This window comes from Dermacentor variabilis, chromosome 2 (genome assembly GCF_050947875.1).
Source record: "Dermacentor variabilis isolate Ectoservices chromosome 2, ASM5094787v1, whole genome shotgun sequence".
Classification (NCBI taxonomy): Eukaryota; Metazoa; Arthropoda; class Arachnida; order Ixodida; family Ixodidae; genus Dermacentor; species Dermacentor variabilis.
The window spans coordinates 144,194,795-144,212,850 of NC_134569.1; the positions used below are offsets into that span (position 1 = coordinate 144,194,795).

The 18,056-nt window shown below is 47.2% G+C and overlaps 1 protein-coding gene across 1 annotated transcript in view; it reads left to right on the forward strand.

Moving 5' to 3' along the window:
• The first annotated feature begins 1,439 nt into the window (after positions 1 to 1,439).
• LOC142571014 (cytochrome P450 3A29-like) overlaps positions 1,440 to 18,056 on the forward strand; it is a 64,101-nt gene continuing 47,484 nt past the window's right edge. The window contains exons 1-2 of the mRNA XM_075679314.1: positions 1,440 to 1,508; positions 6,702 to 6,754. The gene's annotated coding sequence lies outside the window, so the exon portion shown is untranslated. The remainder of the gene's footprint in view (positions 1,509 to 6,701; positions 6,755 to 18,056) is intronic.

The following is an 18,056-nucleotide window of genomic DNA, read 5'->3' on the forward strand; positions in this document are numbered from 1 at the left end:
ATACCTTACAGTCTGAATTACGCTTGTCCAGCAAAGGGACTGTTTACGAACTGCGCGAGCGTCCTAAGCAGTGGAAGGTGCTGGATTACATATATCTTTGTTCTATATACCGCATGGTCCAAGCGTACCGCATCAGCGGTTATATATTTATAAACGTTGTGCGGCGTGACTATGCGAGGCCCTATTGCGGCGTTAGCCCGTTTTCTCTTGCTTTTTCGAGAAAGAGAATGATAACCGAATTTCTTTTTCGGTTGTGTTCGTTCCGTTCTCTACGACGCACTCACACGCATTACGGAAATTTTGTCCTCAAAAATAGGCATCGCATTCTTTTTGTGCGATCCCTCATATACTATGGCTGTATGCAGGCCGAAAAGGCAATGCCGAAGCGCACAGCTTACATATGTACCGTGCTGGTTCACCAACCGCAGTGATCGCTGTGTTGAGCAGCGCCATCGGCCTCATGCAGGAAGGCTAGCGTAGACATATGGTAATTTGAAGCCTACTAGACTTGAAATGCGCGAGAACGATGCCGGTGCATCACAAATATTTGATTGCGCCTACCGCTTAGATGTTTCGTGGTTGCCTTAGGTTGGTCGTGCACGAGCATGCGCTCTTATGCTTTATGTTTTACTCCCTACGCCAAGCGATCAGATATTGAGCAGATTTACCATTTCATGTTCCTAACACAGAGACACCGCTTTTCTTTGTTGAATTAAAACCGATATAAGCAAAATGGTTCACAACACATACACACACCGCGACTGATAATGTGCGTACACCGCGGCTGATAAAACGCGTCACATTTTTGCGCCCCCAAAAGATATTTCCGCCTACTGTAGTTACCGATGCACCGAAAGGCTTCTCTGACGACCTTATATGAACGGACACGGCGTAAATTTCACAAAGTATATTCTAAAACATCTCGAAATCGTTCCGCAGCACGCGACAGCAATACTTTCAAGCAGCGCCGCGCCGGATCGCCCAAGCCAGAGAGGAGGAAAAGCTCTCCGCGCGCCCTATCCTCCTCGCCCGATGAAACGGTCTATAGAGAATGGAGCTTTGGACAGCCTGCGAAGCACCACCTCGCGCCGCATTCTGTGGAAAACATTATGTCGTAGACGAGTCAGAAAAACCGCATGCCTGCAGTGAGAGTGGATCATATGTACACTTTTCAGTGACCTGGAACCCAAGTGACAGAAGTAGTTGTTCCAGGCAGATAGCACGGTGAGGCGATTTGGTCGCCGCTGGCGTGTCCAGGGCACTTTTCCCCATTTAGTACAACTGATAGTTTAGATTTGTTACTTTGCCAGTATTTCTGTGGCATCAGCCTCTTTCTGCTCCAATCAAAAGACGTGCTTCTATGTTCGATCATTCGTCTGAGGTGATAACACTGTAGTGCACTTCGTTTCAGGTCACGCAGAAGGCGATTTTCATTGTTTAGAAGGCTTGGAGTTCCCGGACCTCTCCCGAGCCTGATAAGTGGCAACATACCAGAAATCAAAGCAAAGGTAAACCTATACGGTGAACGGTTTGTAACAGAAAATATGAATACAGTGTATACTGAGTTCTAATGTAGTGTCGATTGTAACGCATAGCCCATTCTCACAACGTGAAATTGAAAGTTCTCATCCCTCGATTGTAACTCACACTGCTATTTTCATCCGCCCCATCGCTCATCGGCCCATAAAGCGGTGAAGGCACTTTTGTGCTTCCTGAGGACGACGGGCTTGTGTGAACGTCTGTAACTATTAAAGCAATTACTATTAGATCACACGTGTCAGCGAACTCACCGCTAATTTCCTTCTTTCCTTCGCTTCTTTCTCTCCGTGTCATCTTTGTTTTCTCCTTTCCCATTCCCCCGGTGTAGGGTAGCCAACCGGACGTTATTATGATTAACTTCCCTGCCTTCTGCTTTTATCTTTCCTTCTTTCTTATTTTCATACTTCAAGACATATAAATGCCATGCCCCCGATGCTCCACTCACCATTTTTTCTTAGTACGAGAGTAAGAGTGGAATAGTGGTTTGTTCTCACTCCGCAAAAATAATAAGAATTGATTGCGTTCGAGCCAATGTGAAATGTGCACCACGCGCTGTCGCTATCGTACGGCTCCCTACCGCTGTCAACACCCTCAAAGCATCTCCGCTTCGGCGACGTCTATGGCATTTCAGATAAAGCATCTCTTAAACACCTTGGAAAGCCTGGCAGCCTCTCCTGAATTGGGGAGCAGTCACAAAGCTACTACAGCTGCTACGGCTAGAGTTTAATTTTTGACACTGCCTACTTTTGCGATGTTGGCGCATTAAACCGATCGCAATGCGCAGCCGCTCAATCAGCCAACCAGATATGAGAAAATTGTGAATTCGACAACTTGACAGAGTTTGAGAGCGCTTAGAATATTACCCCTGCAGTCTCGTGTGAGCTGTGTTGAATTTAAGAAACGTGTATTGCCAAAGACGATTGCTTGTCACTACTGCGGTTGCTTGTAACTCTCTAAGCGCAACACCTTTTAGCAATGTTTTCCGGAAAATGTAGTGCGCATTAGAGTCGAGTAAATACCGTAGTCGGTGCTATCCCATGAAAAATCTAAAAATTGTCGCACTAATACCTCGAGAATAAAGACCTGTAGGCACTGCGTAGTATGGAAACTGCTTGAACGAATCCTTTGAGCATGCGAAGAAGAGACCTGACATGGCAGAATGCAGCGGAGATAAAGATGAATACCTTCTATCGAACGTTCTTTTGAGGGGCCGTCAGGAAACGTTGCACCGGGGACATCCCCAATTTGTCTACTCACCTACTTGAATGGCATAATAGACGACGAGCCAAATGAGCAAGACTTTTGGTTTGCAAGAAGTTTCTCACTAGCAAGTAACGTTATTTAGTCTTGGAGTTGCTATCACAATTTACCGCCTCTTGTTCTTACAAACAGCTCTTGCGCACGAAGTGTCTCTTGAATACGGACACTGGTGTTTCAAAAACGGGCGTCGTGGTTGAAGCAGCTTCAAGGAAGCTCTAGGCAACGTACGTGGAAGAAGGACAATACACTAAGTTCTGGTCACGGCGAAAGAAATAACTTGTAGAAGCTTGCAGAAATACAAATGAAGATAAAGAGAGAAGGCCCAGCACCTGATCATGTCGCGGAATGTTTTAGTGTTTGAGTGTTTTCTTCCACCACGTCTTCGTCATATCAGCGCTCTTTCGAGAAGAAATGTGTACAGCGATGTGCGGCTGTATTTTTCGCACGTTTTATTAATGCTAATCACTCATTGGCGCATTCCTGGCACTTAGCAGTATACAGGGGGGATCCTTTTGAAGTTTTCCGGAATTAACAAAAAATAGCAGTTGCGGATAACATAATTCCAGTCTTTGAGCTGAATTATTCAGAGGAGCGGATATTACTTCCACGGGAAATTGAAACAGATATTCAACTAATAAAAAAATCACTAATTAACTTCTTTATTATATATTTCGCAGTACGTATTGTAAGTTGCTAATTGTAGCCGGTGAATTAGCAAGGCATGCGCAATTAGAATGAAATTCCATAATGTCACCAGTTTGGAGATATACGCCACTAAACTCGGCGTAAAAATGCATTGGTGTTCCGCAAACGTTTTTTAAGTAAACGCCCTTTTATGTAATCAAGCCCAAAAGCAACTGAAACGGCCACGTATTTCGTCCCAGACATTGCGAACTACTTTTGTCATCCGGGAGATTCAACAAAAGTGATCAAGCTCGCCGGCTACAATTAGACAGTCGCAATATTGACCATAAATATATTAATTAGGAAGTTAATTAGCGAATTATTGTTCATTAGCTGAATATGTGTTTAAATTTATTGTGCAAGTAATGTTTGCTTCTTCGAGTTATCCCGATCAAGGACAAGAACTATGCTTTCTGCCACAGGGGATTTTTGAAAATTCCGGAAGCTTTAAACATGACAGCCACGTGTATTTCCGGGCTCACCACACTTCGGACCTCGGTAATACGAAGAAATGCATGACCGACGGTGGAATGAACATCTGCTTTCGCGCACAGCAACATAATGCTCTAACAACTAGGTCACCATTGCACCTGCGTTCCTCCATTGACAAAGCCGACTATCAGTCGTCTACAGTGTACTAGAAGGCTTTCTAGTGGGCTAACTGGCCTATCCTTCCGATGCTCTCCACGGACGCGGCCGCTGTCGCCTGCCAGTGCTCCAGATACAGGCGCTGCAGCGGCTTCCTCCTGAACTCGCCAGTCCGCCCGCCAGTTTCTCTCGACGATTTTTACGCAACTTCCATTTTCGCGTTTCATTTGTCTCGCGAGCGCGTGGTTCATTGTGCTATGCTGCAGTGGCGGTGGGATGTCTGCGACTTCGTTGCTCGCTGCCGGCTTCTTCTCCGTGTAGCGCCTATCTCTGGGCCTGTCGCCCACGTTACAGGCGTGTATCTCAGGTCGTGTGGGATGCTGATTGCCTTCTGCGGGCTGTTCTACTGTGTTTTTGCAAGATGCGCCTAACCAATGCGTTGTATTTCGAAGTGTAAATAAAGTGTTTATACGCGCTCTGAAGAATTATTCTTTCTTTGGGCGAATTTACTCATGCTTTGTACTGAAGGAAATGGTCTATGGTCTTGTAAAGGCGAGCATGCATCCCTTCCGCAGGCAAATCATTTGAGATTGCATATCCATAATTATTGAACCAATTGGTCTCCGAGCCTATGCGAACACCTGGCAAGCTTACTTTCCTGAAGAGTAATGATTGTAAGAACAAACTGAGCAAATATTTAACATAGTCGCGGGAATGACGTGCAACCTTTGCCGAGCCATGTGCAGTGGTCCGGAGAATCGCGTTTTTTTTTAAATCCTGCCAATGTGTCCGGGTACCCTACAAATAATTGCCCTGTTGGTAGTGCAGAAACAGGCAATATTCATCGAACTGCAATGGTGAAAGTAACTCCGCCCGCTAGGCAGCCGCCGTGTCCCGGAGCAACTTCAGCGAAGCCTCGGGAGGAAGCTCTTGGCGCGCCCCCTATCGGCGGCAACATCGAATCGCCATGTCGTAAGCTCGCGTTGACTGGCTCGAGTAGAAATCATGCCGTCGCCGTCGTGGGATCTTCGTCACCGCCATCTTGCTGCTGTCGGCACACGTATTCTCGCGTCATACAGGTAGCTGTTTCTCTTACACAAACATATTGGTCCACGTGCTAGTGCTTTGCGTATTCTTAAACGAAGCTGGGTCGACAACTACTGGCAAAATGTTTGGCATAATGTGTATTCTCACAGAGTGCGTCATCTGGTTCATTCTTTAATGTGTTCTAAAGTCCCAAATTGTGCAATTGCTCAGAATGGATGCTATAGTGGAGTGCTCTGCATTAATTTAGACCATATGGATTTCTTTTATGTGCACCCAAAGCGTTTCTCGATTCCGCCCCTATCGCGATGCGGCCGCCATCGACGGGTTCGAACCCGTGGCTTCGAAGTCATCAGGGCAACCTCACTGAGCTATCACGGTGGCTCATTCGCACGTTGCAGCGATGACGCTCAGTGTAGACATAAAAGATGAAGCTACCAAAGTTGCACGTCCTTGTCGCGGGGAAACGTGCAGAGTGGTTGGCAAAACACCCGAACAATGCGCATTGTGTAAAGTATACCCGGATCCAAAGACACCGCTCCGAGCCTGCCGAGTGCTGAGTTACGTGACGGTGGGCTTTTGCGCACAAGCTACAGAGCGAAGAAAGGAGACTGAAAGTGTCACCAATTTCATATAGCTCTTGTTGGTTTAAGAGATTCCTTGTTCTGCTGTTGTTCTTCGTGCATTTACCGAGCGAATGCACGTCGTCCATCACCTATGTATAAAACTCAAGCCTTATCGCCAGTAAAATTCAGTTGAAAGTTTGTGGTTGTGTTTGTCAAGCCCCTTGCCTTCGTTCTCTTGTGCGCAAAAGTCTACTGTCATGGAACGTTACTAACCCGCCCAAGCCGGTCCGGCACTTAGTCACGAGTCCCGCTGATAGAGGGAGAGAGGGGACTTTGCGAAGGCTGAGAGTGTGGCCTAATACTCCGTCTCCGCTTATTTGATCCCTTCGTCTTCTCTCTCTCTCTCTCATGGATTTTACATTGAAAGCTTTATTGCAACGCATGTAGCCTGCATAAGCGGCAGGCCAATATATGGAGCAAGAAGTGCTGCCGCCGCTGCCATTTGTACGTGCATTACACTATGGCCTGCGTAGAGAATACTTAATAAATTCAGTCTTCGTCTCGGTCTACTTATAAGTAACCTAAAGCTTTCGAATTAGTCCAGTTCTCTAATTTTGTTATGGTTACTATCCCACAGCAAAGACGGATATTTGTATTTTTTTTAATATTCGTAATACCATATGATACTACACTGATGTCCTAAAATCATCCTCGGAATTCCTTCTTTTTTTCTAAAGCAATATATTGCGTTTGACATGCTGGTGGCAAGCATCGCTGACTTTTTCATTACACGCAATATCAGTCAATAAATGTACGTGTACTCCGTGGTACACATAGAAATTTCGAAAATAGCTTTAGCGTAAATCATTTCCTGTAATCAGATCAGCACAAACTCATTGTAGATAGGGTTTCGTGATTTTGCTTAAAAATGTACTGGTTATATATGTAAACACGTTAACTAGAGTCACTGTTTATCTGATGGGTAAATTTCTTACGTGAAAAACTTTATTTTGGTCGCAGGGAGGAACAGTTGCCTTTAACAACTGGATAAAGGAGTATGGCGATATAGTTGGGTAAGTCGGCTTTTTTCACACTCTGATCTTATAATCAATGTTATAGCATCTTCCGTAAGACGAGCTAGTTTTCTTGCCTCTCGAATTGGGGTGGAGGGGGGGGGGACTGTTTATCTGTGGTAGATGTTGCGAGAGGCTAACCGTCCTCCACGCCTTCCTGCAGTGTCGGGAAACAAAAGCGGCACGGTGATGAGCTGCCCAACCGCAGCTCATCACCGTCCATTCAGCAAAGTTTTTCGCCCCCAAAACTGTTTTTTGAAACTAAGGCAGTTCCAAATTTCGTAACTGATGTTGCTTTACTGATAATCAGCCCAAGAGAGTCGCAGCTGATTCTCGCACCAGAAGCTGCCGCTGCGATTGTTGCTTTTTGCAATGCAAGTGCTTCCAGGTCTGTGCCTTTAGGGCCCTGATGAGGCAGTACTAGTTCGACGACGACTGGCACCTTTTACAGACAAAGCGCACTTTAGATGTAAAATGGAAATATTTTATGTTTTTAAAGTAGTCGTTGTTTAGGCCTCTACACAGCCGTATTTCACCTACCTTTTGAAATTCATTGCTCCATTGAACACTATCAGTTGCTGGCTGCTCTTAGGCAAGAACTCACCCTTACGCCAATAAACCCCACGCACCGATCACCGCCATTAAGACGCGCTCGTTTTATCATACTCACATTCGGTTACAAATGCTGGCCATTAGTTTCAAGAAAAATCTGGTTCCTTAGAATCGTTGTATATATGCTCTCAAATTACAGCTATCACCATTGGTTGGTCTTTGTAGCACGAGGATGCAGTGTAAATAAAGGCGCAATGAGTGCAGGAGTGTCGTCCGCGGAGCCTAATACGAATTTGTGAAACACTGTCAAAGGAAATAAACATATATTTCTCTGTCTATGACGGCATTCCGACGTGCAGGCGTGGAATTCAAGATCGCACAGGCACTTATGATCTCGGAGGCCACGATGCTGGTAAACCAGTTCTGCGGAGATCAAGAAAGGTGGAGGAAGTTCTATGGAATGAAATATTATCATTCAACCATAAGTAGCCCAGAATTGCAACCAACAGTGCTCTTCTGGACATGTTGAAATTCCGCCATATTGTCAAATTCTGAGATGGCGGCATATTGAACCAATCAGGGAGGCCGCAGCACTCATGTGGGCAGAGAACTGAGAAAATAGCCAATTCGACAACTGGGCAGACTTTGACGATGTTCAGTATAATACCCCTACCACGAGCTCCCAAGGAAGCTTCGCAGTTGAAGAAAATTTATTCGGGTGTGGGGGATGGAAACCCGCACAAACTCTTTTCAAACGCCCTCTGAGCTGCGAACCTTTCCTTTTGAAAACCCCGTATGGGTTTCCCCAGTGTCTGGCTACTCGCAGGAAAATGTTTTTTTTTTTATTTTAGGGCGCAGCTCTTAGGCGCCTGTTCGTCGGTTAAGCGTCGCCGTTCCTTGGCGTAACCACGTGAAAGCGCTCGGGCCACTGATCACGCGTTCGTCGTCTCTTTCTTCATAGATCTGTGGAATAAGAGACGACTCCGATGTCGCTGATCATACCATCGTTTCTATACTGCCCTTCCCTCTGCAAAGGCTCCGATGGCATTGACCAAATGAATCGGTGTGGTGATTTCGGTCTCAAATTCTTTGCGTCAATATTCACAAAATAGAAACATGTTTCCTGCTCCACTGAAATTTCGCAATAGGGAGTATCGAAATTGTCATGCGTATTTTAATACAAATAGCACTGTTTGAAGACTTGAGCCGTTTTGAGTCTATTTATCTGTCTAGCCTCTGAGCCGGCCCAGTGGCCAAGTTGTCCACATGCTTGGGCTATTAGGTATGTCCTCCTGGTCATGATGCCGTCATGATCGTTCCACTGTCATCATTCGAGCTTCGTGATATATTACTCTCGTCATGCCGTCGTCGTGAGGCTTTCTACTCGGACCTAATGGTCCCGCTTTTCTCATAGCTTGGGTCATTAGGTATGGGCTCGTATTAGTGATGGCGTCGTAGTCGTTGTATCGCCATCATATCACTGTTGTCATCCGACACTCGTCATGTCGTCGTTATGCTACCGTCGTCAAACAGTTAGACGCATTCATTGTCGCACAACCGCAGTGATGCCGTCATGATCACACAATCGCCGTTATTGCAGCTACTTGATCGGACCTTCGTCATTATATCGTCGTCACGTTTTCTACTCTCACCTAGTGGTCCCAGATGTGTAATAGCTTGGGCCACTAGGTATGTGCTCGGGTTCGTGATGCCGTCGTGGTCGCTGGGTCGTGCTTATTCCAGCTTCGTCCTACGACTATCGTCATGCCGTCGTCATTACGTCATCGTCTTCACACAGTGGTTGTCATGCCGTCGTCGTTATACAGCCTTCGTCATTCCATGGACGTAAATCTTTCTTCGTCATTGTATTGGTGACACAGTCATTCAGCGGTTATTATACCACCCTAGTCGTGTCGTCATCGTCAGACAGTCGCTGCCGCGCCTCCATTGCCAGGTCATCGTGGTAATGCCGTCCTAGTCATGCTATAATCGTCACTACAGCTTCTTCGTCCGACAATTATCATGGTGTCGTGGTCATGACGACATCGTCATATACGCTTCGTGATACAGTGCACCGTCACGCCATTGTCATGAAACACTGCTCGTCATTCCACTATCCTCGTGCCGTTGCCATACCACCGTCTTCATGCATTCGTTGTCATACCGTGGTCAGGATGCCGTCGTGGTCGTTTTGTCGTCATGATTGCAACTTCGACATCCGACTTTCCTCATGCCATCGTCATCATAACTTTGTCGTCATTCCATCGTCGTTAACCCATCGTCGTCATACAGGTGTCGTCTTCTCATTGTCCTCATTGTCGTCGTTACGTTATACCCTCATCATAATTTAGGCATCGACATCTCATTGTCATCATGCCGTCACCGTTATACGCCTTTGGAGTTTGACTGATATCGTTTCTATCGTCATTAAGTCGGCGTCATACAGTCGTCGTCATGCCTCCATGTTCATGGGCGAACTTGACAAGCGAGTGCCATAGCAAAGTGCGACGATATCGAATTATGTGGCCTATAGACGATATTCGAAGGAACAAAATGTATCAGAAATACCACTACTCGTCTTAAACATGACCTCAAGAATCTGTCGCTACATTGTTCAACTGTTATTACCGTCGACCGTCTTTGCAAAATACGTTCTGCAGTAATATTTCATAAACCTTTCTCCACAGCGAGAACGCCTAGCCCTCATACCAACAGGAAGAACAGTCCTTGGGCGCCTAGGCTACCCCACACATGGCAAAGGCCACGTACAATCAATCCATTTGGCACCCAACATCACGGAGCACATCAATGCAGCCGCTATCCACAGGAGCATACACCTGGAACACTATGCCGTTCATCGCCAAGCTCGCACAAAGACTCTACAGACAACATACGGCAGTCTCCCCCCCCCCCCACACTATACACAGATGCCGAGCAGTACCACCAAAAACCAGCCAAGACGGCCACTGTTGTCGACCAAAGCCTTCGAGAGGTTGTCGCGATGACGGTCCGCAATGCCAGCGCCCTCGCAGCGGAGGAGACAGCCATCTCCTTTGCTATCACCGCTAGGCTAACCAATTATTGACTCCCAGGCAGCTTGCCGTAGCTACGCGAGAGGCAGAATATCTCCCATCGCCTACCGACTCCTCAGTCAAGCCTCCCAGTTCCCGGACAATCAAATAATATGGATTCTAGGACACGAGTCCTTCCGTGGAAATCAGCGTGCGCACGCTGTAGCCCAAGGCCATGCCTCCCGGGCGCCGCAAGAGCCATACCATCGTCGTCATGCATTCGCTGTCATGCCGTGGTATGGATGCCGTCGCGGTCGTTCTATTGTCATGATTGCAACTTCGGCATCCGACTTTCCTCATGCCATCGTCATCATAGATACATCATCTGTGGAGCCCATACCTTAAGAATACAACGCCATACTACAACACCACAGATTGCACAGATGGCAATACCCACCTCCACACAAGACCCTCTCACACGAAGACGCCGTAGCATGGCGATGAATGCAAGCCAACACATACCCCCATTCAGGCAGACTACACGCAATACCACTATACTACTCATACACTATAGTACTCATGCAAATGTCCCCTTTGTAACGACTACGCCTCCCTATATCACACCACATGGGCGTGCTCCATCGTGAAAGCAGCCCCTCAAATACCCAACACCACACACGAGCAGTGGCAGGCAATGCTAATTCGGACCCTCGTAACGAGCAGCAACTGGTTCGGCGGGCGAGACAGCAAGAACCACAGTAGCCCTGGACTAAGGGTACCTCCCCGCACAAGCAGAAAGACAACTCCATGTCCTTTTTTTTTCAATAAGTGGTTTTCCTCCTTCTCCTCCTTTCTCAAAACTGCGGATTTCATGAGAATTATTTTTTCACCATTCCGGAATTTGAACATTTACAGAACACCAGTCTGCAAATTTTGCCAGTATTTTAAAAAGCAGTATTTTGGTTCACGGACAGTAAGATGAACGGCCGTAGGGATGGTCACTGAAAGAGTGGAACCTTTAACAAAAAGAGCTAAGCACCTGGTAAGCCTTCTTTCGCTGCCAAACTTCCAAAAATACAACGTTATCTTCATAATGGTAAAGGCAGGGTCTAGTCTTTTGTCTAGAAAGAAAAAAAACATCTTTCAGAAAGCTTCACATGGACCTGAGATTCTTCTGTTAATGTCGTCTGATTCACATAGCTGTGAAGCGATGCACTCTATTTTGGTTGGTTGCTTTCACTTGTGTCGCAAGAAAACGGCTTGAGGCATACAGAGAACCTTGCGCGGCTTACGTTCACTCATGTCATGAGAAAAACAAAAGAAAACCGCTATACGGCGTCGCGAAAGTTGCAGGCGCGTGCGTTACGGGCAACCTTTCGCGTTCTCATTTATCAAAATGACGTTTCTATACCTCGTGTACCTTTTGCAATTTCATGCACACGCCCGCGTACGCTCACCTCACTTCGACTTCACTCTTAAATACTTCAGAAGGGGCGAAGCGTGCGTTTAATGCTATGAAGGAATGCGGGACCGATGGCGGCATCGGCCTCTGTATTTCAGCGCAGCCGTCCTCCGCACGCTTCTCTTGTAACAAGTCACTCATTGAAATGCCCAGGATTGAATCTGCAGGGCAGCTTCGTCACCTGGCACGCAAGCTCTCTCTAACAGAGTGGAACACCTCAAATATAAGGCACACCAGGTTGTACGAACTGAACCTCTCGCTCCAACTTTGACCTTCACCCGCCATCCACCCACATGAGCCATTGCTTCTATAACGGCTGTGCCTGGGAGTGGCTTTCACGCAGGCATACACGACTTTGATTGGAATGACCAACAGTGCTGCTTGTGACGTCTATGGTGTGGAAGAGAATATCGGACATTTATTGTGCCATTGTCATCGATTTGAGTCGGAAAGACAAGCATTACCTATCGCATTGCGACGACTGGACTATCGGCCGTTGTCTGTGCAGGTGCTGCTTGAAGACTATCCCCATCGCTCGTCTGCCCAAAAAGCTATGAAAGCACTTTTCTCTTTCTTGAGAGCGACTGGTCTATGTGAACGCCTGTGACCCTCTCAGGCCCTCCGCGTACGTGCGCGCGCTCACCTCGGCTTTCCTCCCCCTCCCCTCCCTCTCTCTATCATATCTCTCTATTCCTTCTTTGCCGTCCCCCATGGTAGGGTACTCAAGCAGACGCATTTGTGGTTAACATCCCTGCCATCTCTCTTTATTTTCTCCTCTTCCTCCTCCTCCCCCTGGCTCGTGAGTCACGTCACGCGCCAATTTCTCGTGTTCTTCTCTCGGGACTAAGATATGAGCGGTTAAAAAAAAAAACTCTGAAAATTTGGGAGAAAAAAGGCTTTTTTATGTCATTTATTTTTCAACCAGGATAAAATTGAAGAAAGGGGAAAAAAAGACAGCTTTCCCCAGAACTGGTAGAAGTGCCGAGCTGTAGCAAATGTGGAAACGCCGACTATCATTTTCTTAAGTACTTTCGGCCGCGAAATCACTTCTAATCCTCCAAAAAAAGTGCACTAATGGAGATGTAAAGTGCTCTGGATTACTCTGATACTAAGATTTTCACGCTGGGTGGACAATTTCACATTTTCTGAGACTTTTTATGATCGGACCACACCACCGCTATGCTAGGCTTAACGTCGACTACGCGCCAAACGGTGCTACCGTGGGAAGGGCCGCAGATGGCGGAGATTATTGTGGAAGGGGAGCATTTACCCCCCGAAAAATTTACTGAGGAATATGTCTGGAAAACAGCATCTTCGAAGAGATCGGGCGCCGTAGCTGGCCGAGTCGACCGCAACGTAGGCACTTGGAGCCAGGCTGGCCACTGCGTCAGCGGGTGGCCCAGGATGAAGAAAAGCGGTGATAAATTGAAGAGCCGTATTCTAAGAGCAGCCCGCATACCCCCGATGCCGAAAGAACACATCAAAATTGTGCTGCGACCAAGGGGAGGACATAATATAACGAAGACTGGGCCCACCGTCATCGGGAGGGCCATTGTCGAAGTGGCTGGGCTTAACCCGTCGCAGACGAATGAGGACGGAATTTGTCCCAGCTATCAGCAGACTATCGTGATTGCTAGCACTCCTGAGAGGTACAACGGGGACAAGTACTAAAGAATCAGGCTGATATAAACTGGAGGCAAATACTTCGAAGTGAGCGCCTACGAAGCGGCTGCGCACACCGCGTGCAAGGGTGTCATACGCCAGGTTGACGTCAACGATGATGCAGCAGTCCTGGAAAGAACATTGTCAACGACAGAAATACGCTAGGCCTAGCAGCGAAGAGAATTAAGAACACGGGTACAGTCCTCATCGCTTTTGACGGTCTTAAAGTACCAAACTTCGTAAGGCACGGCCCGACCCTGGTAATATCTTTTCTCTACGTGGATAAGTGGATGTTTGCTACGCATGTGACAAGCTGTGCCCCCGAGCGGATGTATCCGACTTCCGAAGAATCAACGTGCAGAGGATGTGGTACACCCAACCCAGAGGAGTCACACCAATGCTCACCGAAATGTGGCCTATGCAGAGGACCACACCTGACGGCCGATAAAGCCTGCAAGCAACGTTTCCAGATACCATATATGTTTGGAAGACGAGGAAGGGAACGAGCCAAGGAGGAAGCAAGACTACGACAAATTGCTCGCAGACAGCCATGAGAAATGAGCCACCATCTGCTAGCAGTGGTAGCAAGCAATCGAAAATTCATCGACCCATGGACGTTACTAATGACGAGGGGGACAAGGAGACACGCGCGCACAAGAAGCGGGCCATAACATGTGAACAAGCGTCTACCAGGTCGAAATCTGAAGTCAGAGAAATGCTCACAACGCTCAGCGAGAATGTCAAGCAGGGGCCTTATAACGTAAAACAATTCCAATATGTTTTTATTCCAATCTCGTGACGTCAAATTTGTGTAACCGCCGATGCAAGCATCGGGCGCTCAACCGCAGGGTTGTCTAAACTGACCAATTAAATGGTCTCCTCCTTCATAGGAGGTCACTTTTGCTTGAAAAACGAATAACATTGCCTACACTAAGCGGCTTGTCTTATTTAATTGGCTGACGGGAGGCGACGAGCACGTTCAAATGGAGAGGGATTCGATGGGGCCGAGCCACTGCACTGAACATTGATAACCGGATGAAGAGGGTGGTGCCGGCGTCTGCGATTGGTCCGCTTTCCCTTACTTAGCTTGCGTGGGCTACTCGAAAATTGCGGCGGCATGCAACGGAAGCTTAATAATGATGCAGAAACGGATCCTCAGCAAAGAAGAGTTGGCAGACGGATGTCGTAAACGTACCAAAAGTGCTCGAAAATCTTACGCGGCCACGCAGAAAGTTTTATTATACGCAAATAAACCCATGCTCTCCGGCAGGTGCGAGCAGCCAGTGCCTGTGCGATCGGCGGCACGCACTTTTTATTCCTTTCGGAACGGGGCAGCCTGCGGCTATTAAGAATAAAATTCAGTTTTTTTCGTCATATTAATGCAGCCTTAACGTATACACGTCACTTTCACGTGGTTAGACTCTGCGGTTTTATGACGTCGCGTGGCAAGCATCCAAAGTGGGTGCAGCCCGAAAACTTTTGATCAATAGCCTAGGGCAAATGCTAAAAAGGCGTCCAATCAAAAACAAAAAGTTTTCTTTTCTTCGACCAAATCATGCATAATGAGTGTGTATCCGTCATATCAGATGCGGAGCAATCGCGATTTTCGTGACGTCGCGTGACAGACAGGTGAAGGGGGGAGGGGGTCCAAAAAAGTTTTTGACCAAATTCGGAGGGCTTATTGTAGATTTTGAAAAGTTTGGAATAATTTTAGGTTATAGCCCCCGAGATACACGAAAGGCGTATGCAATTCCAGTCAGGTATTGCAGCCATAAAAGAGCGCACTAACCAGAGATTCCTCAAGATCGAAGCATATCTTAACCCCACCCAAAACAACATGGCTGCACAAAGTAGTCAATTCAATATGTGGCAATAGTACTGCACGGGTTACCAACATAAGAAGGCGCCCCTGCAACAATTTATTCGATCCCATCCTGAGAAACCGCATGTTATCCTACTCCACGAAACCCTCACCCCAAGCATCACTTTGCCCAGGTATCGCTCGGAGATGAACAACAAAGAGGGGGAGGGGTATCGCAAACCCTACTTAGTAACAGGGCTGCGCACATCAGCCACCATTTAAGGATGACTGATAGCAAGATGGAATACATCATGACGGAAATCATTCCAAACTCTTCATTTGGCAATCAGGACAGCATCTTTATTCTCATTGTCTATAGCAGCCCTAAGGATATGAAGAAAAAATTCAAGTCCTATTTATCAAAGCAGTCAGACTAGCTTCAGACTCGCCGCTAATAGTTGCCGGAGACTTTAGCCCCGCCCCCCTACCATGCCTGGTGTTACCCCTACAATACGAACAAAGTGGAAATTATATAGCACGAAGCGAAGACCTATAGTTAAGTCTCATCAGGTACATCGACATGCCGAGACACAACTCCTGACCTCACTTGTGTTCGCAACGCTTCGGAACCCACCTGAGCTCCCTTGCATCAAGGCTGGTGTAGCGATCGCAATATACTAACGGTCAACTTACCGATTAGGCAGAAGAGACTAGGTAAATTTCAGGTCGTAGATTGGGAAGAATCCCGTGAAATCAGAAAGGAAAGGGTGATTAGGAAAGTCAGCCTTAGCTTGGAACAATAGACCGCACAACTAAGGGATAACGTTGGCGCCACAACTATAGAGATGCTAACGGATCTCCCGATCGACAAGATGGACAGCCGACTGGCGCAGCTCATAGAAGCTAGACAACCCCTACACAACTGATGGAAGTTTCAGAGACTCAACCGTAGACTGGGAAAGCAAATTGACGAAACCAATTCAGCGATAGAAGAGCACTGCAAAACACTCCCTAAGGAACAATGGGATGAGATTTGCAACTCTACAAATGGCCGAATTAAAAAAGGAGGAACCTGGCATCTACTGAACCACCTACTAAACGAAACGAACACAAAATCGAATCAACGCAACACGTTAAGAAGAATTCTGCACGTGACACAGAATTACTCATCCAAGTGAGAAGTTACTGCACAACTAGTGAATAAATACCTATCCGTCGAGGACACGCAGCAGCCACCCCCTCCTCGACTGGAATATACGGGAGCAAGGAACCCAACTTTAGGTGCTGAGTTCATAGTAGGAGAGGACAAGGCGGCTTTACACGGCCTCAATGGAACATCTGCTCCTTGTCCCGACAGGATAGCAACCAAGATGCCTCGCAAATTGGATGAAGAATTCATAGAGTACTTGACACAATTAATGAGATGTGGAAGAGCGGTAACGTTCCTGGAGAATGGAAGACGGCCCACACCATTTTAATCCCAAAACCGGGAAGACCCCGGGCCTCGAGAATCTACGACCGATCTCACTCCCATCGTGCTTGGGAAAGGTATTGTTAGGGAAGGTAATCAACGTACCTCTTATGGTACCTATGTACACGGAAACTGACTCATGAAGCTAAGGCTGCACGATACACTGAAGGAAATAGCCGAGGCACAAGAAAGAGCCCAGTTCATTAGACTCGCCATCACGCGATCAGGAAGACACATCCTCAAACGGATTGGTATACCAGTTACTGCGCTACATAATAACCATACAGAAATTCCCCGAAATATGCGAAAGAATATCACAGTCATGCCTGTTCCAAGGAGTGTTCACCCCGTTCATAATATGGGCAGCAATTCAGAGCTAAAGCCTTCCTAAAGAAAGCTAAAAATCAGGCTGAAGAAAGCTCTTTCGTCGCGTGACTTTCATGTCAAAAAGGTGAGCCTTCACAGTGGTTCTTCTGAACGGCCAAGGTGAAGCCATCAACTCGGCTACCCCGTACACCACACAACCAGAAATTTCAGAACAGGTAGCCATCGAATTGGTACTTTTTAGACCCAAAGAGAACAAGCATCTACAGCGATTATATGGCAGCCGTCCAAGCATTTGACAAAGGAGTCGTCCCTGGACAGTCCCTGGCAATTCTCGACGGAAAGGTCGTAAAACACCACAAGACCACCTGGTTCCCTGCTCGTATGGGAGAACTCACCGGTGCTCTCGCGAACCTCAACGAATCTTTCCAGAATGCTCCACGAAGACTTATCAACCATGCAGCCACAAGGCAAGAAGATTCTGTGGTTCCAGATTGCAGGGACCACCTCCTGACGTACTACGAGCTAACCAAGCACTTATATGTAAGGCGCAGGGTCTTCCCCCCTCTGCCAGTAAACTAAACAGAGCTCAGGCCATTACGCTAAGGCTCTTGCAAACAAGAATCTATCCGAATGCGATTCGAATCAACAAGATCTATCCGGAGTTATCTACACCTACAACATGCGACAAATCTGACGACACCATAGACCTTAGTCATATGCTCTAGCGTTACTCCGCGTTACGCAGCGACAAGGACAACACTGAAGAGCGGTGGGACGCAGCTCTACGCAGTGTCACGTTCGAAGAACAGCTATGGGCAGTCCAACAGGCCCGCGAAGCGGCCGAAAGACTTGGCCTTTTGGTCCCAACGTAGGAGCGGCACGCTTCGAGCTAAGAAACTAGCGCGGCCTAATGGACCATAAAAAGTTTTTTCATCCTTCCCCCAGAATTATTTCAACGTATGTAAATCTTTGGTCTAAACAAGGAGTTTGGGAGTCTACGAAGCACCTGGATCCGT